Here is a 19597-nt window from a genome sequence, read left to right on the forward strand (position 1 = left end):
GAGGGAAGAGGAAGGAAGCAGGGAGTGCTTATTCATATTCAGATGAATTCACATCCATGTACAATAGATATATACACCATCAAGGCCAGTTTAGATGAACGCCAAACAGCAAGGAGCTAAATATACATTCTCAAAACTGATGTATGAGCTAAAGAATACGTTTATATGCAATAAAAGAGGAGAACATGAGAGTGTTCTTCTGTGCTGTGATATTAGGGAACTTTACACTGGTTAATAAGGGCTTCATAAGCTTTCAATATCCTGCTCAGAATGTTTGCTGCGTTTCCACAAGGTTTTGATTGCTGTGTTGGCAAGTCCTGGTAACATTTGGAGACCTTATAAAATGGTGGTTACAACAGAACTATCTAATACCCATGTTTGACTACTGCCTGTATCCGTACTTGTGCGTGTGTGTGTGTGTGTGTGTGTGTGTGTGTGTGTGTGTGTCTGTGTGTGTGTGTGTGTGTGTGTGTGTGTGTGTGTGTTGGGGTGGGTATGCGCAGCAGTGGGCGGAGTTCATGGTTATATCATGTGTTAGTGTGCATTAACTTCTGTTTTCCACCCTTCCTATTTTCTTTTTCCGGCTTACTCTCACTGTCTTGTCGCTGTTTTCTTTCATTCTAGTGTTTCCCTTGCTCCCCATTTCCCTCTCTCAGTCCCAGTCTCAATCAATTGTTCTTTTACTTACTTGCTTTCTCTTTCTTTCTCTCTTTCTTTCTTTCTTTCTTTCTTTCATTCTTTCTTTCTTTCTTTCTTTCTTTCACTTCCCTCTTGGCCTGTAACTTGCCTTTACAGTTTATGAACTCTGTATCTTAATCTTGCACAATTTTCATCGCTCTTTTTGGTCTTGATATCTCATTTTACATCTGGCAGTGCCTTTTCCAAAAGTGTAAAAATTTTTACATTTTCCAGCCCAGCATACGCGACACAGCAGACATCTCGCTTGCAGCACCCGAAGGATCCATCAGAGATATATTAACCTGTGATTTACGCAGGAGCACACTGTGCACAAACCACCAAATCTGTGCGAGGGAAGTTTCCTACTGTAGGGCACATTCACAGCCAACCACCTGGGACGAACCATTTTCCACATACCTCTGGAGCAGAGCACAGCGCTAAAGAAGCCTTCTGGGAAATACCACTTTTCCAAAACATTCTGCTATTGAGGGGGTAATTTCTTTCACACGGAGAGGCTGTGACTGAGAAAGCGACTTGAGAGGGGGGAAGTCAAAAAGTTGTACAGTGAAATATGAGTTTGTCCCCATTTGCACATTTAAAAACAGATGCAACACATGAACACACGCACACACTGACACAACGCTGTCATCATCGCGATAATATCTTCATTGGCAGAAATTTGGGCTGTTCTTGGTGATGTGTGAGACGACGAGCGCACACACACACGCACACGCACACACACACACACACACACACACACACACACACACACACAGGAATGAGATAGACTCTAACTCAGTCAAGATGTACTCTCATGAGTCCTGCCTCTGTTTCAGCACGTGCGGCCAGGAAATTACAGGCTTAAGGAGATTTGGCTCTCAGGGTGTGTATATATACTTACTTTTCTCAATGGTTCTCTGTGTGGATGTGTAGGTGTGTGTGTGTGTGTGTGTGTGTGTGCACAAATATGTTAATTTGCAATGACTGTATGTTTACGTGTGACAAATCTCTGTCAGTCTATGTGCCTGCTGTGTTTGCACAATGCACATGCACACTAAAGCAATATTAAATCATTGTTGTCAAATGCCTTTTTTGCCTGAGATAAATAACTACTAACTAACTATTTTTGTTTCAGGGTAAGCACATTGGATTATATCATTCTCACAAGCAACATCTAATTTTTCCCATGTGCACATAAATGACTGAATTCATACTCCTCTAATTAGTCCTCCGGCCCTCACTACAGTATATCCAATTGCATCTAATTACGGCGTGTAGCATTCCTTCACAGTTTCTGTGTGATCTGGATTGAGCCCATTCCATAAGACTCTTCTCATCTGGTTCTAATTGGAGAGGCATATGCATCTTGCTGAGATTTAACTGACTTCATTCAGTAGCTGATCCCTCTCTGTCTGTAGTGGCTCACTAGATGTGGTGTTAGGTCACAGCTTGTGCCATTTTGAGGATAACTGGGTTCCTTTTTACTGCTTCCCATAAAACCAGGACTCTGTGCACACATATATGTATGTATGCATGCACACACACACACACACACATACACGTACACACAGTCTTGTCCTCATTTGGCCTCTCTGTAAGGGCAACCCCTCCCCTCTCCTCATATCCTGCCAGAAGTGCCCAGGTCCCACATGCAGAAAGTATCTTTCAACAGGATTGATGATGTAACACCAATTTTCCTCAGTCACAGTGTTCAGTTAAGCTCATATGGTCTTATGACTGCAGTAGTACTCATATATTTAGAGGCTTTTTGCATATGATCTCAAATGTGTGGAATATATTATTGCCCTTACTCTCTTTTCCCATGCTGCACTTTTTGTCTCATTCATTTTTCCTTTCCCTCCCCTAGCCAACATACTCCTCTTCCAGTCTTTCTGCAGCGTCTATTTATGTCTGCCGTTCACTCACTCACTGTGTTTTGCTTTCCATCTCTCGTCTCTTACCATTTTCATTCATCATCATCTTTTTGAGTTTCTCTTCTCTTTTCCTTGTCACTTTTTTCCCACATGTCACATGTCCAACCACAATTTATGGTGTGCACACACGCACACACGCACACACACACATACACACACACGCACGCACGCACACACACACACACACACACACACACGCACATACTTAGAAAAAGTTAAGGAAGGAGTTAGAGGAATTATCACTGTTCTGGTCTGTGGGGAACAATCATGCTTGTGTGTGTGTGTGTGTGTGTATATATTGTATATATGTGTGTGTGAGGGGGTATTTTAATTTTTTGCACTGCTTGGTGTGTTGTCTATTCTGTTGAAATCTAAGGCTTGGCTCTAATTGGAGGAATGTCATTCTTTGCCTTGGCTTCGGCCATACAGTAACCTGCGCTGACCCTGAAAAACTGTTCTTTCATGCACTTAATGAAACTGGACTCGTAAACTCACTAGTAAAAAAAATAATAACTAGACATTCTGGTCATTCTGGCTACAATGTTATAAAGATGATCTTTCAAGTGAGAGAGTTCTCAAAAGTAACAATCTGCTTTCTCTGCCTATTCCTCTTTTCTATTTTAGGACATCTGCTATATTCCCTGCAACCCAGTGATGAAGTCTTGTAGGGCTTAGTTCACAGCACATTTAGTTGGATTACAGACACAGCAGTGAATGGACCCCAGTATGCAGTCATCCAACCTCCATGACCAAACCCAACTTGTAAAAATCCAATTATTGTTCAGTTACCTATAATATGCCCTTCCATACTGTGACTCCACTTGTGAAAAACACAATTACAAGAACCTCATTACTCACTTTATGGGGTCTTATATAGTTGCACTGAATGATGAATGCTCAATCTACATGTGAACAGTATTGCTCCCTATGTGTGTAAGAGTACAAAAACAATTTGAGGGAAAGTATCTTGCTCTTTGCACTGAAGCTAGCTGGAGGCAGGTACACTCTGTTCACTGACTTGGCATGGCTGTAGGAAATCTGATTGCCAGGTCTTTTCCCTTGCTGGCACCCAGCGCAGCCACTTATTTTGATTGGGTCAAGTAAAATTTGTCATAGTGCACACTGGATGGTGTAATGTAAATTCATAGGAAAACAAGTACTGCTGCACAAAACAAGAGTAATTGGATCAGTTTTAGTGTTACAAGAGGTTTGAAGTGTGGCCAGGAGAGAGGGTCTGTAACTGTGGCCTGGAAAGCAGAAGTCAACAGGAGGCACTTCCAACACTGTGGTCACTAATTATATTTGCAACTGGTTCAGGACTAGCTCAGCCAATAAGCCTATAATGGGGACATGGGTAATGGGTAGATAGGCTATGTTGCAGATTTAAATTTGCTTCGGCTGTCCTGTCTGGCCTGTTTTGTGTCCCATCAAAAGTCTCAGTCACACTCAGTGAACAAAGAAGAAAAAAGAGAAATAAGGGATAAAATGTTTCAATAAAGTGCTTCATAAAATGAAACTAAATACTTAAACCAATGTTGCTGACTGATATCTGTACCAGAGTTAACCAAGTTTACAGATACACTGCAAGATACAGAATAAGTACAGAAGAAACGAGACAGCCCATGTCAGTTTACTAAATGACCTCAAAATACTTTAATGTGATACTTTATTGATCCCCAAAACAGAAATCTGGCTTTCTACTTGCACCAGTTTGAGAACAGCACCTCTGCCGCTAGGAGGGATCCAAAGACAACAGGACAGATGTTTTCCAACATGGGGACTTAAACCCAGGTCATCAGGTTGAAGGGCAGCCTCTCTGACCACTGAGTGACCCTGCTATCTGCCCATTTATTTCAATATAATTAACTATATCGCCTTTACAACATAACTGTGAATAGTCGTCAATACCACTATTGTTTCCCTTTTGTAATATTCACAAAGGCTTCCCAGCCTTGGGCACAGTGCTATCTGGTGGCAGGTCTCTGGTCTCGGTAGGTGCGTACAGCAGTGGGTAGTTAATCCTCTGCCCCAGAGAGCACAAAGCCTCTCAGCACTGTCACGTTCTGTTAACGTTAATCTGAACTGGATGCGCTGCCAAGGGGCTGACCCACTGCCTGCGACCCTGCCACGGCTAAGGTCAGAGTCTGACGTCACCCAGGGAGGCAGGGCCGGCCGGTGCCAGTACACTGCTCTGTGGGAATTATAGCCAATAACCCGGGTTTATAATGCCCATGACATTTGATATGTTTTTAGGAGCCATGGTTAGGGACTCATCCCTCTCGCTGCTGGGTTCGTGGTTAGAGTGACCGTGCCGTAACATGAAAGATATACTGTAGGTTCGATCTCAGCAACAGCCTTGGGTTCTGTCTAAGTGTCCTTTAGCAAAACATTCAACCCTACCTGCTCTGCTTATTATATGTTGCACTGGAATTACTGACTGTTGGCTACAAAGTAGAAAGTAGTGATAGATGCCCTGTTTGTAACATTTTAAATAATTTGATGTGTGACCCTGCATTTGTGTGTGTGTGTGTGTGTGTGTGTGTTTGGTGTGTGTGTGTGTGTGTTTGGCTCCATTTGGCCTCATTATGCAAATGTCTTAGTTGTAACTGACATACATGCACATATGCATTCTTGTAAACACCCACTCATCCATCACACACGCACACACGCAATCATACACATACACACACACACTTGCTTGGAGGAAGTGAGCAACACTATAACAAACAGCTCTGTTACGTGGAAATGAAATGGAAAGAGAAGCACACTGAGCAGAAACTGTGACATGAATATTATTCACCCAAATGCATGTTCAGCAAATAAACGGGGGGAGGTCGGCCTTTACGCACACATGTGCATAGGCACAGACACACACACACAGATACTACTCAATCCACCAACGTTTAATGGGAATAAATGAATATATTTATTTGACAGTCTCGAAACACAAGATCACAAGAAATTCCAAAGAAATTCACTGAAAAGGAAGTTGGGTTTATTCTTGCCAAACCTTAGATCCAACCATATGATACATATGTCAGACCATGAAGTGAGACAGAAGGAAAGCAAGGCCAGACGCGTTAGCATGTTGTATATCATAATGTCAAATTTACAGGTTGAAACTGTTTCTTTAAGTGCATGAAATCTTGTCTGGTATGTTTTTTAAGCTACTACAGCAGAACTTGAAACTTGATGACTTTGGAGACCCCCTGAGTACCTTGGTGGTAGTATTTTACATCACTGTCGGGGAAACGACTCACCCCCCCCACCTCACCCCCACAGAGAGAAGACATTTACACAGAAGAGGTGACCTAAATTGTCATAATACAAACTGAATAATGGAACTTGTGTAAGGATGTGAGTTATTTTCCCCTCAAGCTGTGCTCACCAGGGGCCAAATTTAGCTCAGTCAGTCAATCAGTCAGACAGATAGCGCTCCCTCACCTCTTATTGAGTGTTTTTGAATGTTTTGCTAGCAAATATTTTAGTGCAACTATACTGAGCAAGCAAAGCTGTTTTTTGCATAACAGGTGTGGAATTTATTAAGTTTGCCCAGTGCTAACAAAACATTTTGGCAAACAGGTTACTACGATACTGAAAGACAACTAACCTACTGGAGCATAGCAACACAGTAGATTGGATCTCTTCTTCTTGACAATACTTTGGTAAATAATGTGATTATTCTAAATATTTCAGGACTGCAGTAACTTCAACTTCAGCATCAGTGGATTCTGCACAGAGCAATTCAAAGTGAGTCCTCTTTCTGTTTTGGATGAGGCTCAGTTTTTGTGCCGCAAATCAGTCTTGCACATTTCACGCCAAATAGAATAAACAGATAGAGAGCAACACATAGAATTAACCTATTTTCACCTTGATGGTCTCATTTCTCTACAGCTATTATATTCTGCTATCCAGATTTATTTGAGAATGACATATTGCTGTAGGGACTTTAAGTCATCCAGACAGTTGGAAAGCAGAGAGGAAGACAGTATATGGGAAGCACATGAGAAAAGGTTCAGGCAGGATTTGTATAGGCCAGTACCGGCCAGAGGCCAGTTGGCAGCCTGAACTAGTCTACTATCTGGGCACACACTAATATACATTTAATAAAAATCCCTTTTCCTCCAGAAAAGTTTGGATCATCCTTCTGCTAATGTGTTACTGTTTTATGAAGTCAGACACAGGTATTAATCATACTTCTAGCTGTCAGCTTCAGCTCAACAATGGTTTGGTCATGATGCTGAAGCTGCCAAGCAACAGACAGACAGACACACACACACATGCACACACAGCCTCAGACATGGACATTCTCTCTCTCTCTCTCTCTCTCTCTCTCTCTCTCTCTCTCTCTCTCTCTCTCTCTGTCACTCACTGATGACTAGAAAATCTCTACTCACAATGAGCAATGCACCTCTTATTCTCTTGTAAATACTTATTTTCTGTGTAAATTATAAATACATACACTGCTTTATTGAAGAACCCTACTTCCCCCGAGGAATACTACTGTCTAATAGCAGCCAACTAATGCCATTCATTTGGCTGCCAGCGAATCACAGCTGTTGCATGATTTTTTTTTCTCCGGCCTGACCGATGGCCAAATGTCTGAGAGGATGTCCCCCAGCAGCTGGTGTTCTTAAGACTGTCCTGCTTCTGCTCACTGATCACAAGCCACACCTTCCACGCTTAATTGAGTGGACAGAACTGTATGTTCTGTTTTGTGTTTGTGTGCGTGCATGGGTGCATCTGTGTGTGTTTGTGTGTGTGTCTTGCATATGTACCTGTGAGTGTGTTTGTGGGTGCTTGTGTGCACATTTGTGTATGCATGTGTGTTTGACAGAACACATATCTGAATATCAGGATTTGAGTTGGACCCATTGTTTCCTCTCTGGCCTTTCTTCTGAAGATCCTACTGACACAACAATGGCCCAGCTTTATCTGTGTTGCATCAGCCAAAGCATGTGACTCTGTGTAATGCCTCTAAATGTGGTGCCGCATTGAAATGTCAGTTCTGTTTCAGATTTTACACTGGCATCCTGGTCAGACTGGGTCCTTGGCACTGTGCAGTGTAGTAGTTCTTGAGACTTAACTTAGAGTCAAGAACCTGATCTTGCCTTCAGATAGGGCCCAATCTGTTTCGATCTTGTCTTGTTCTCAGTTATGGGTCTTGAATTTGTCAAAATACTTGAGCCTCTTTTATTCTTTTATGCTTTTTTCTTTTTTTTGGTAAGCAATCCCCTGAATCATCCCCTGGATGATATCGCTATGAATTTATTAACACCTAACTGCATGGCTGTGACCTAGTTTTGCACATTTGTGGATCTGCCATGAGTGAACCAATGGAGACGCAACGATGAGTAGGCCTGTTGGTTTCTCCTTCCATGCCTTTGTTTTCTTTACCACCAATGCAGCTAGCCAAATCCGCTAGGAAAAAGAGTGACAGCACTCCTCTGATAAATAAAAGCTATGCCTTCAGTGTAGCTATTTGTTTTTCTTTAAAAGAATGTGCACTCTTGAATTCTGAAATAACAGAGGATATTACTTCATAAACACCACCTTCACCTTCAACGCTGCCATACTCCATCGCCGCCATTGTTATTTACAGTTTTGCTACATGACACATCTTGCTTATGTAGCCCTCCTTGGATCAGGCTTCAAAACTGTGGACCGTCCACTTTGTGGCTGGACCCACCTTATTCCTATCAAGGAGGGAGGCCAGATGTTTCTTGCAGTGTGATCAACTCACAAGACTCATCTGGCTTGCGAAGCTATGACTAAGCATTTGTTCTTTTAAAGTGGATTGGAAAATAAGGCCTGCTAACACTTAGCAAGGCCTGCTAATTTGGCTACGACTATGTTCGATTATAACCAAAAGAATAAGGTCACTTACAAGAAAGTATTTCAGCAAGATTTTGAAAATCTACATCCAGCAACGATTTTCATGAAAAAGTGACCTCAACAGTTGAAGAAAGTCAGACCAGGACAAACAAATGCCTAAATTTCTTTCACTATGGTAGCGTTACCTCTTGAACAAGGGATCAGTCCCACTTCCAACAAAGAACTTCAGCAACAATTATCAGTTTTAATCCACCACTTGTTTGACAAAGAAATCCAACAAGATACAGTATATGACAATCATATATCAAACAGACTAATGTTGTAGAATCAATTCCTTCTCAAGAAACCGGGGGACTTGGTATTGCTCTGAAAATGCTTCTATGACCAATTTAAATCACACAAAAAATTGAAATGGAAAAAGCATTCCAAACAACTGCACTGAGAAATAGCTGCATAAGAGCCAGTTACAAAGTACAATGCACAGAAAAAAAATGGGTCAAGTGTACCAAACCTAACTGCCACAGGCCATTGTACACACGCATAGTTCAAAAGAGACAGGAAAACAGAGAAAACAAAAAGGACGACTCCTGGGCCAAAGCACAAAAAACCTTTTTCTAGAGGCTTGGACCCTAGTGGCAAGCTTCAAAACTGTCCCACACAGTATCTGACCATGGACAATTTTGTATGCATAGCCTACATCATGAAGTATTTCACATATTTAGAGCCACATACCATCTGTCATGCCTGCACTGATATGGGAACCACATTGCTTATAATCCAAGAGGCTGTTTGTATGTCAGGGAGGAAAGGAAGGGAAGAATTACATGATAAGGGTCCGGTCTGACTAGTTTGTTTCTTTTTGTAGAATGTTTTGATTGAGCATGAGTATAATACTTGTTCCTTAGCACTAGCTTGGATCGTTTGTGTTTCTATATTTGCAGATTTCCTTCGTTCATCCAGATTCATGTCATGCAAATATGAGTAGAGTTAGAGTTAAGACAGAAATACAATAAGCATAAGTCACCAAGGATTATCAGATTTTATGGAGGAAGTTATCTACAGGTAATAGATTCAGTATGGTGTAGACAAGTCCATCTAATTGCTTTGTTTCTCGTTCTCTTGCTAGATGCCAAATTCACACTTTTTCTGCTCTTTTTTTCTCTCTTAATCCACCTTAAACTTTCAGTTCTGAGAGGAATTTCCGAAGCAGTTGGCCTGTTCCACAGCCATGCATTTCAGTGCTAATGAATAAACACAAAACAGGTTTTATCGCTGCTGTTGTATACTGTTTTAAAGAAAGTCTTTGTTGCCTGAGGTTTCTAATAAAATTTAAAATGATGCTTTGTATTTGAGCAGAGAGGTTAAGGTTTGAATTTAAATAGAAAAGGACCTTATCCTGTTTACTGATTGGGTTCATAGCTTTTGTTGGTGCGGTCTCTTCCTGTTGCATTCAAGATCAGTCAGATGTTCCACAAACACATCATTACTGCCAGTTTGATGAGTCACATAGTACTGTTCACAGCAGTGACACAGCATACTTGTCAATAAGTGTGTGTGTGTGTGTGTGTGTGTGTGTGTGTGTGTGTGTGTGTTGTGCATGCGCATGTGTGTGTGTTGTGGATTACCAACTAGCTGGCTAACCCCACTCTTCAATAAAATGTATCTACGTATGTAAATCTGTCCCATAACATTTAATGAGAGACTAAGTAATTCTAATTACTCATTTCAATTACACCAAAAACCCATGTTAATTGATCCTTTCCAGCCCAATAAAACAAGTCCCCAATTATGGATATGATTATGTGATTATGGATGGGTAAAACATAGTTAGCATTCCTTCCCAGGAGGTTGGATCCCATGATTCATAAATAGCAACAGAGGAGAAGTGCTGCATGGGACAGCTGCAGACATCTTCCATTTTTGTTATCACTGAGTACATTTACATGCACACCAATAACCTGTGTTTGGCATACTTGTTGGAGCTGGCAAATATAAAATATAAATGTTGTATTCACTGAATACACCTTATTTTTTGCAACCTATATTACCGTAAGAATATTCTGTTGATTCATATATGCAGCAGGGATGTTCATGAGAGGAGATGAAGATGCAAATATCAGCTTATCCTGGAAAACCTTCATCCGGGATATGAGTTATTGTTGACAATACTGTGTTTATGTTAAAACACATTCGAAGGAAGTACTAAATATGCTATTCTTTCTGAAAATGACATCGTCAACATTTTAAAAGCTGTCATTTAGGCAGTATGTTTCCTCGGAGAATGGGCTGATTTTGATTTGCCTCCTGAGATGTTTTCAAAATTACTCCCAGCCACACTAGAGTATATCCTATATCCAAGGGAGATAGTAACTGGAGTGCAGCAACAGAAACGTAATCCAAAAGTGTTGCTTAAGCCTCTGAAGTGTCAGAAAGTGGAATATATTTCATGTCAAAAGTGGAAAGAAGCAACACCATGTACCATTAAAACCTGTCCTCCCAAATATTTTCAAGTATACCCAGCTGCAGCCTGCGGAACGGGGCGGGGCTACAGATTGAACCTGTAATCCCGCCCATTAATGATTTCATTGATTTAGAGGTCGAAACAGTGCGGGACTACAGATTGCCTGTAATCTAAACTGAGAATCCACTATGGTTGGAAACGAGGGAAATAGTGGTTTGTTTACTTAGCGGTAGTTATTCAGTTTAGTTTCCTACCGAACATATATTCACAAACACCCTGTTGCATGTAAGAAAAGTCAATAACACCAGCAATTAAAATAAAATGTTTTTATGGTGAAATATATTTATTACCTTTTGTGTGTGGAGAGAGAGAGAGAGAGAGAGAGAGAACATTACTTTTCACTCACTACAGTACTCACTATTCAAATCATCACAATGCACAACCGACAAGCATAGTTAACATCAATGCTATCATTACTGGCTCGCTAGCTGCTAACCGTTAGCTACAGATCGCTAGCTGCTCACGTTTGCTACAGATCGAACCCAGCCCACTGATGATTTCATTGGTTTAGCGGTCGACTTCATTATTTTAGCGGATGATTTCATTGGTTTAGCGGTCGACCTGTAGCCTACCCCCACCCCGATCTGTAGCCCCGCCCTGATCTGTTGCCCCGCCCCGTTCTGCAGGCTGCAGCTGGGTGCTTCTTAATATTTTGGCACAATCTTGTTCGCAACCAAACCATTGTCTGCATATAAACCATTGTCTGTGTAAAGTGCAAACTTATGGGTGTGTGTCTGTGTGTGCGTGTGTGTTTGCGCGTGCACTTGGATAGATGTCAGCTGAATGTTCTTTGTTCCAGTACACTCTATCAGACTGTCATGACATCAGCCAATTCTAAGTCAGTACCACTCGTGATATATGGCTTAAGGCTTAGGGAACAGACTTGCTGTTGGTACTGGTCATTGGAGTGGTTAGTGTTGCGAAATAAACATGCTTGAGGATTTAGGAGGAGAGAAACACACAGATAGATAGATAGATAGATAGATAGATGGATAGATGGATGGATAGATAGATAGATAGATAGATAGATAGATAGATAGATAGATAGATAGATATTTCTGTATGAACCAAATCTCTTTCCCATCCAAAAAAAAAAGTATTTTCTTCCTTCCCTCTTTGTTGGCTGTCAACATGTCTGTGATTGCCTTGTGCATTCTTGAGCTAATTTTCTCATTTTAGTCTCGAGGAAATGTTTTTCTCACCAAATTTGCAAAAAACAAAAAACAAAGAAAAACAACTTAGTTGGATTTGATTGTCAACTAAATGGTGTCAGTGCAAAATGCCAAAACGTAAGACAGAGGACAGGAGATAAGTCTGAGGGGAGACAATAGTTGGCAACGGCCGTGGCATATTTCCTCCCCCAAGGTCTCCGCTAGAAGCCATTGTACCACCAAGGACATAGAAATGCCTGTTAATGAGGAAGACATAAAACCACGCACCCACACCCAAACACACACACACACACAAACCAGACTTCCCTCTCAGCCCCCTTGGAGATGAATCATCCAGTGTCTGATGTGGTTAAAAACGACCAGTGTTTCCTTGTTCACTTAGACCCCGCCCTTGCAGCCAGATGTGACTTGATAGGCTGAGAAGCTGCATCTAGCTGAGTCATCAGAAAGTTGCATTCATTCCCACGATTTTTGCTGTGGTTCCTGACTCACTGAAATAAGGCATCTTTCTCAACTAGAATAGAATAGTCTGACTCCTGAATGCTATATCTGATTCTAGCATAGAATTTCTGTTCAACAGTTACATGGCCTACCTTAGATGAAAGTGACACAGAGCTGATTGAATAGTGACTAGGCAGGATTTAGGTGATTTGGCTTTGCATATTTATATTCCCCATCTTGGGCTAAATAAAAAACTGAGCCAATATTTAAAGGATATTTCTAGCGTGATTTCAATTTTTGCTATTTTCCATCCCTTTGATGTTAATAGTGACACACATACAGTTTTTACATGTATGATTAAAGATATTTTAAGGGGCGTAAAGATGGGGACGGTGGAGCACATCAAGAATTGGCAAAAAAGGCAAAAAAAAACATTAAAAAAATTAAATCACTTTTGCCACACCTCTTGGGCCCATTCACTCCCATTCAGTTCCAAATGGCATAGAAATCAACTTCATAGAGGTTAGGACCCGCCTCCTGTCAATCACAACATTCAAGCCAACAAACAAACCAAAGCAAGTCCATATATAAATTAAAATGATTGATTTTGCACAATTACAGCTTAAAATTGCCACCCTCTTCTTTACTGAGAAAAAGTCGTAATATTTAGACAATGTTTTTGTCAAAATATTTACCTTGAAAAACAACTAAGATGAGGGAAAAAAATGATCTACATTAGCTTCAGTAATGGCCTCAATCTCTTTTTTTGGTTTAGCCTTTTAGTTTACATGTTGGCTTGTTCACCACTGTTAACCTCTCTCTCTCTCTCTCTCTCTCTCTCTTTCTCTCTCTCTCTCTCACACACACACACAAAGAATGCTTGCAGTAGTCACACCAAGTCTACAAATCCTACAGTAAGAGCCCCCATTTCATTTCTATCATATGCTAAATCACAAACTTTAATATAGACCATGTGATACCTTCTGTAATGTGTACATACTATCCTTTTCACATCTGAATTAGAACTACACATTGTATCTCTCACTCACTCTCACTCACACACTCTCTCTCTCTCTCTCTCTTGCTCACACACAGACAACCGCGCACACACACATAGACATGTCTGGAAGAGATTGTGCTAAAAAAAAGAGATGATTGAATGAATCACAGGCGCCTGATGTCATTGAAATTCCTTCATTCGTTTTGATAATTTAACAGGTCAATGGCGGTATGCACAGCTCTTCTGCTGAACAAATATGTCCAAAAGAGTCAAGACTGTGATTTATGTGGCAACAGACTTGTAGAGTCTGTTGAAAAATGTGTTGTCTCCAGACTCTCTGACTGCTTCACTGTGTTTTATCAGAAAAACTGCATTTTCAAAACCCATTAATGATCCCAAATATAGATAGGCCTATTGTTTGTTTGATCAGTTGGTGGAGCATGGGGCCAGGCTGTACATGTGGGTCTGCTACAACAGTTCAGAGGAAATGTACGGGAAGTCTTGTAGTCATCTTCTATTTAGCATGACATGACAAACAATTGCATGGGCGGCATATAACATTATGGGTAACAGGCTTTCCTCTTAAGTAACTTTGTTAAACACATTTGATTTGACCCTTACATCCTCCACCTTGGTTAAGGTCATTCTGTCCTGCTGCTTTCGAGGTCGCAGTGTCAGTGTGGCACGGGGCTCCTGCCAGGTGGGCAGGCTTGCACCTTGCATGGAGGTCACTGTCTGATAAAAAGCCACATACTGATACGGACTCACGCTCCTCCAGTAACAACAGGACACATGCAGAGCCACATCAATCATTCACCTTGAAATGAGAACCAGATGGAGCATATACTAAAGAAATAAAATGGCCTGGAACATCAGAACCTGCTGTTATACTCCGATCTTTTGTGTTGTGGTTTTCTATGGGTATGGTATGGTGTGGTTTATGGCTAGCCTGAAGCCTTAAGTCACAGCTTTGTTGTAGTCTTAGCGGATGGCCTACCTGTGGCAACCATTTTGGCTCCAGATATGTCAGTGTTACTTACACAGATCACAGAACCCCAGACTAAAAAGTCGGTGCCACCAGCTATAATGCATGCAACGACACACATTTCTCAACGCTCAAACTGGGCCCATATGTTTCTCAATATGCTCATAAAAGTAAGGGATAAAAGTAAAGTTTCTGCTAAGCCATTAATAACTGTCTGTTTATTGACAGATGACAGCAAGGGTCTTCATGCACTGAAGGAAGGGACATGCTGTAATTTGGCAGAGGAGAGGAATCACTCCTATAGTTTTACGACTCTTCTCACCATTATTTATGGTGCTGTCAGTGTAGGGTACATAGGAGGAGTTGGGATATTCTTCTCAGGGATGTAAAAAGGAATTTTGGGAGTGTTCATACCAGTTGACATGGGAAGGGCCGTAGTATATCATAATCTAGACAGATAGAGAGAAAAGAGAGCAAGAAAGATAAAGAAGATAATGAAGTGTATCTTAGATTCAATCTTAATTTCATATAAAAAGATGATACTATGAATGTAGATCTTAAATTTGTGTGTGTCATAGTATATAAAAATATTCCACATTTTGGCTCATTATGATCAACTGCAGCGGTCCTGCTCCAGATGTAATTACACATTTGCAGAAATAATACTTTTTGTTTCCTTTAATAACTACGGAGTCAATTCAGTCCTCAGATTCATTTTTTATTTTTTATTATTTCTCTCAAACCTTTCTATCTTTCATGTGTGCATTTATCTAAGACTGTAGGGGGTTTGAGACTTGATGGGATGGCTGCAAATACTTTCCATTTATAAATCAAAAGTCAATTCAATTTATGTGCATGTTCCTCTGCATCTATCATCTATTGTTTTTCAGGTAAGATGGAGGAATTTTCTTCTTATGCACATAGAAATGTGTGTCTTTGTCCTGGTAAAAAGCTGAAATCCTATGGGAGTGTTGTGATTTTCTGACTTTATGATGCATATATTCAATAAGTAGTACAGGATGTATTCACTTGTAAGTATCAAAGGGGAAACTCTTATTTCAGTGGCTTGAGATGAGCATCAAATCTGTCAAGTATCTACCTATAACTGTCCTATGGATAACTGAGCTTAATGACCATTTAAGATGAAGTAGAGAAACAAAATATGAAAAGTCACCAGTTGCCAGCAGACTTTGGAAATGCAGTGCTGGTTTCAATAAACAACTCATGCACTGGTATAATACTGGATTGAAATAAAAATGTCAGTGTATATTGACATTCACATTTATCTCAGTCTTATGGGGCGTCCTGTTGTAGGGTCCATTTTATTTCATTTTGAAACTTTATTTCCCATGAAAGTAAATTACTGCAGACAACAAGTAAATATATTTTGCTTCATTGGCTCATTGCACCTGTCTTCACTTATCAATGGGACACAAACAATTTCATTGCTTTTTCTATAGAGGTGCCAAAATCATATAAATGTCATCATTTCATATATTTCTACATACTGATCATTAACTTTATATGTTTCAATTTAGAAAGACTTTTTTATAATGATGTCTTTATTTTCTTCTTGAGTGATGAAACTTTGTGCCATGTTTATTCTGTTCTCTGGTGGGATGGTGTCATACATTTTTGACATGCAGTATATCTCTGCAAGGGATTAGGGTTTGGGGAGTGTGTCTTAGATAGTATGTAATTTTGTTTTTACTGCTTCAAAAATTTAGATGGAAAAACTGTTTCTGCCTTTCAGACCGTGAATCATCTTTTATGTGCCCCCATTTTTTATGATCAACCATACTGTCAACTCTGGGAGGTAAAACCTGCTCTATCTTCCTCCCTCCTGCTGCAGGACAGTAATTAGTTAACCAACACTGAAGAAAGGATCTCATTCCCTTCTCTTTCCAGCTTTTCAAATGCTTTTTTTTTCTCCAAGACTTTGGGTTGGATGTCAGTTTGAAGTTTTCCATGCCTGTTGGAATGGCGCTAACCACACACTGGATCCATAACAACCCACCATGGCCAGCAGCTCTTTACCGCCAGAGGAGGTGTGTGCATGTGAGCGCATGTGTGTTTGTGCATGTGTGGTTTTGTGACTTCATTAAGAAAGTGCTATGTCCTTGGACTTGGGTAGACGTACAGTGGTTTTTGGTCCAGGAATTGATTGCTGTTGGTGGAATCATCTGCATGTCGGTATCTCGGTGAATTGTTGTTGAGCAGGAAATATGCGATGGCCATTGCAGCTCACTTTGTCCTCCAATTGATTTAACATGGACAAAAACAAAACTATTTCAGAGAGAGTATGATTGAGAGTGACTGAGAGACAGCAAATGAGAGTGAAAATATCTGTGTGGAACAAATTCTGTCTGTATATCTGTGTGACAGAGAATGAGTGGGTGAGAGACAGACAGTCTATGAGAGAAAACACTAACAATTATAATAAAAGTTATCCGTCTGTGCTGTATTATGTCTGCATTCCCATCGGCCCATACAAACTAAGCAGCTTCCCATGGACATCTACAAGAAATACAACTCCAGCCCCTCCCAAACCTGAGGATCTACTCCCTCCATTTCCTTTCAGACCTACAGCAGAGAAGGACTGAGCAAAACAAGGACAAAAGATGTAATACTTTCAGTGATAAGATGGTGAATTATAAGCACTTTGCCAAGGAAGCTTTCATCTGTCCCTAGAAAGGAAACCTAACTCTCAAACACAGCTGGATCCTGTGCCAGATGATGTCATGGCCACGCTGCCGTGTCTCTAGAGCTATATCTTACGAGTCCATATTGTTTTTCTGTATAACATCAGCCTGTCTCACCCCGAATTACCTTTGTCCTTCGTATCACCCTCTCTCTCTCTCCTTCTCTCGCTCTCTCTCTCTTTCTTTCTTTCTTCGTCTCTCTCTCTCCTCTGTCTCTCCCCAGATGTCTGCTCACCAGCTGTGCTCAGATGGCTGAGAGGAGCAGACAAGATGGGTTTTTATAGGCACACACACACACAGACACACGCACACACACACACATACACACACGCACGCACACACACACTTACGCATACAGAGTGACCAGCTACAGCAGGGATCCAGGACTGCTGTTCCTAAGTTTAAAGATTTTGCTCCGTTGTCATCTTTCCACATCTTTTCATTGTCTATGACCACATCAATATGAAACAGATGCCCCAAACTCACAAGTGACCGCAGACACACAGACCATGGTCAGAGAAGGTCAGGAATTTGGCTGTTTCTCTACTTTAATCGGATTAATGTGTTTTTTTGACTAATATGAAAGTGATTAGACCGCAGGTTTTGGCCCGCAGTCTGAGAAAGGTTGTGGTAAAAACAGGGTCGTTTAAATAATCATCATTAATGGTTGGTCAGCATTGTGCTTAAGTATATCCTATGATTTCTCCAAGAGCTTAGATTAAGTATTTGGTCTAAAAAGGATGTATTTTCTGCTGTGTTCAAGCTCCGATTCCACATTAATCTTGGGATGACATAATGATGACCTACATCCAATAACAAAAGGAGCAGAGAGCTTTCCTCTGTGTAATGGACTGAAGTGTGAACCACATCATCTGGAAGAATAATTATCATGTAGAATTATGATCGGACAGTTGAAAAATAGAAGGAGAAGGGTGGGGGCTGTCCACCGTCCTCTGCCCACCCATCCACACACACACACACACACACACCACTTACTCACCTATCACATAAATCAAAGTATCCCAGAACTGCACAGTGCAGTTTTTCACAGTGACAAGGAACTTCCCGAACCTCCCCCAGTGATAGTATTTCAACATCACATTGCAAAAACAGCAATGCTCGGGTTCATTGGATGTTTACGCCTGGGGTGCACTGTTATTACCACCATCAGTGACTGAACGAGACCGAGAAACAGTGTTGGCTCATCTGCACTCGAAAAAAAAACCTTCTGAATAGTTGCAGGAACCTCTCTGTGTGTATCTAGACTGTGTTGTTGCCATGGTGACAGGGGACGGCATGATGCCGGCCCCCTTGGACCCCGGGTAAACTGCGACCGGGGCTTCTGGTGGGTTTTTCTCTGATCGAACTTTGATGGTGACATAACGGCCGGGGTCGTTTCTTGACCTCCGGAAAGACGTGGGGGGAACGGAGAGGGGGGGGAGAGGAAGAGGAGAAGGGATGAAGGAGAGGAAGGGAAGGTGAAAGTGAGGTCAGGGGGCGGATGGAGCGAACAGGTTTTAGAGGATGTGAAAGACAGAGGGCCCCATATGTAAACAAAGCCCTGGTGTGAGATGAGAGAATCCTAAGAAGTGTGTGTGTGCGGGTGTGTTTATATGTGTGTCTCTGCACGTCTGGATTACTTTCCCATAATACTACAGCTGCACTCCAGCTCACACTGACCATCGCACTGGATTTCCCAACGTTGACATGACAATTAATCAACACGGGTCATAAATTCGGACACGTGAGGATTCTTTCATCCTCGCCATGAAAAGAATCAAGTGTCTGGTCAGAGCCGCTCTGCAGCTTTCTGCTGAGCAGGCAGTTTGCACTCTCCTTCACGCCCTCCTCTCAGCAGCCTCTCTCCCTTTGTTCCACTCTCACCCCTGACCTTTGACCCCACGGCCCTTGCCAGGGTCATTCATGAGCCCACAGTGGAAGGCCATAAATCTGTCATTAGAAAGACACACAAATCAGTGGCTATAGCTTCCAGACTTCACCTTCACTGCCGTCGTACTTCTCTGTTCTAGGGGTCACATCAGTTAACTGGTGGGAACCGGAGTGGAGTTGGTCCGAGAGGAGAGATTCAACTGAGGATAAATCTTGTTAAAAGTATGATTATAAAGTGTTATTCTTACCTGTAGGCTGGGACTGAATGCTGAATTAACAGGAATTTCCGTCAACCTTGACAACAGTTCCTCAATCTTGGTAAAATCAGCAAAATTGCGATTCCCTCATTTCCTTTGAACATACAGTATACTCAACAGACAAGCAAACACACACACGCACACACAAACACACAAACCACACACACGTACGCACACATGCA

Source organism: Centroberyx affinis, unplaced genomic scaffold, assembly GCF_046629955.1.
Source record: "Centroberyx affinis isolate AG114_WGS23_722 - 3 ecotype Tasmania unplaced genomic scaffold, CSIRO-AGI_Caff_v1 ptg000687l_1, whole genome shotgun sequence".
NCBI lineage: Eukaryota > Metazoa > Chordata > Actinopteri > Beryciformes > Berycidae > Centroberyx > Centroberyx affinis.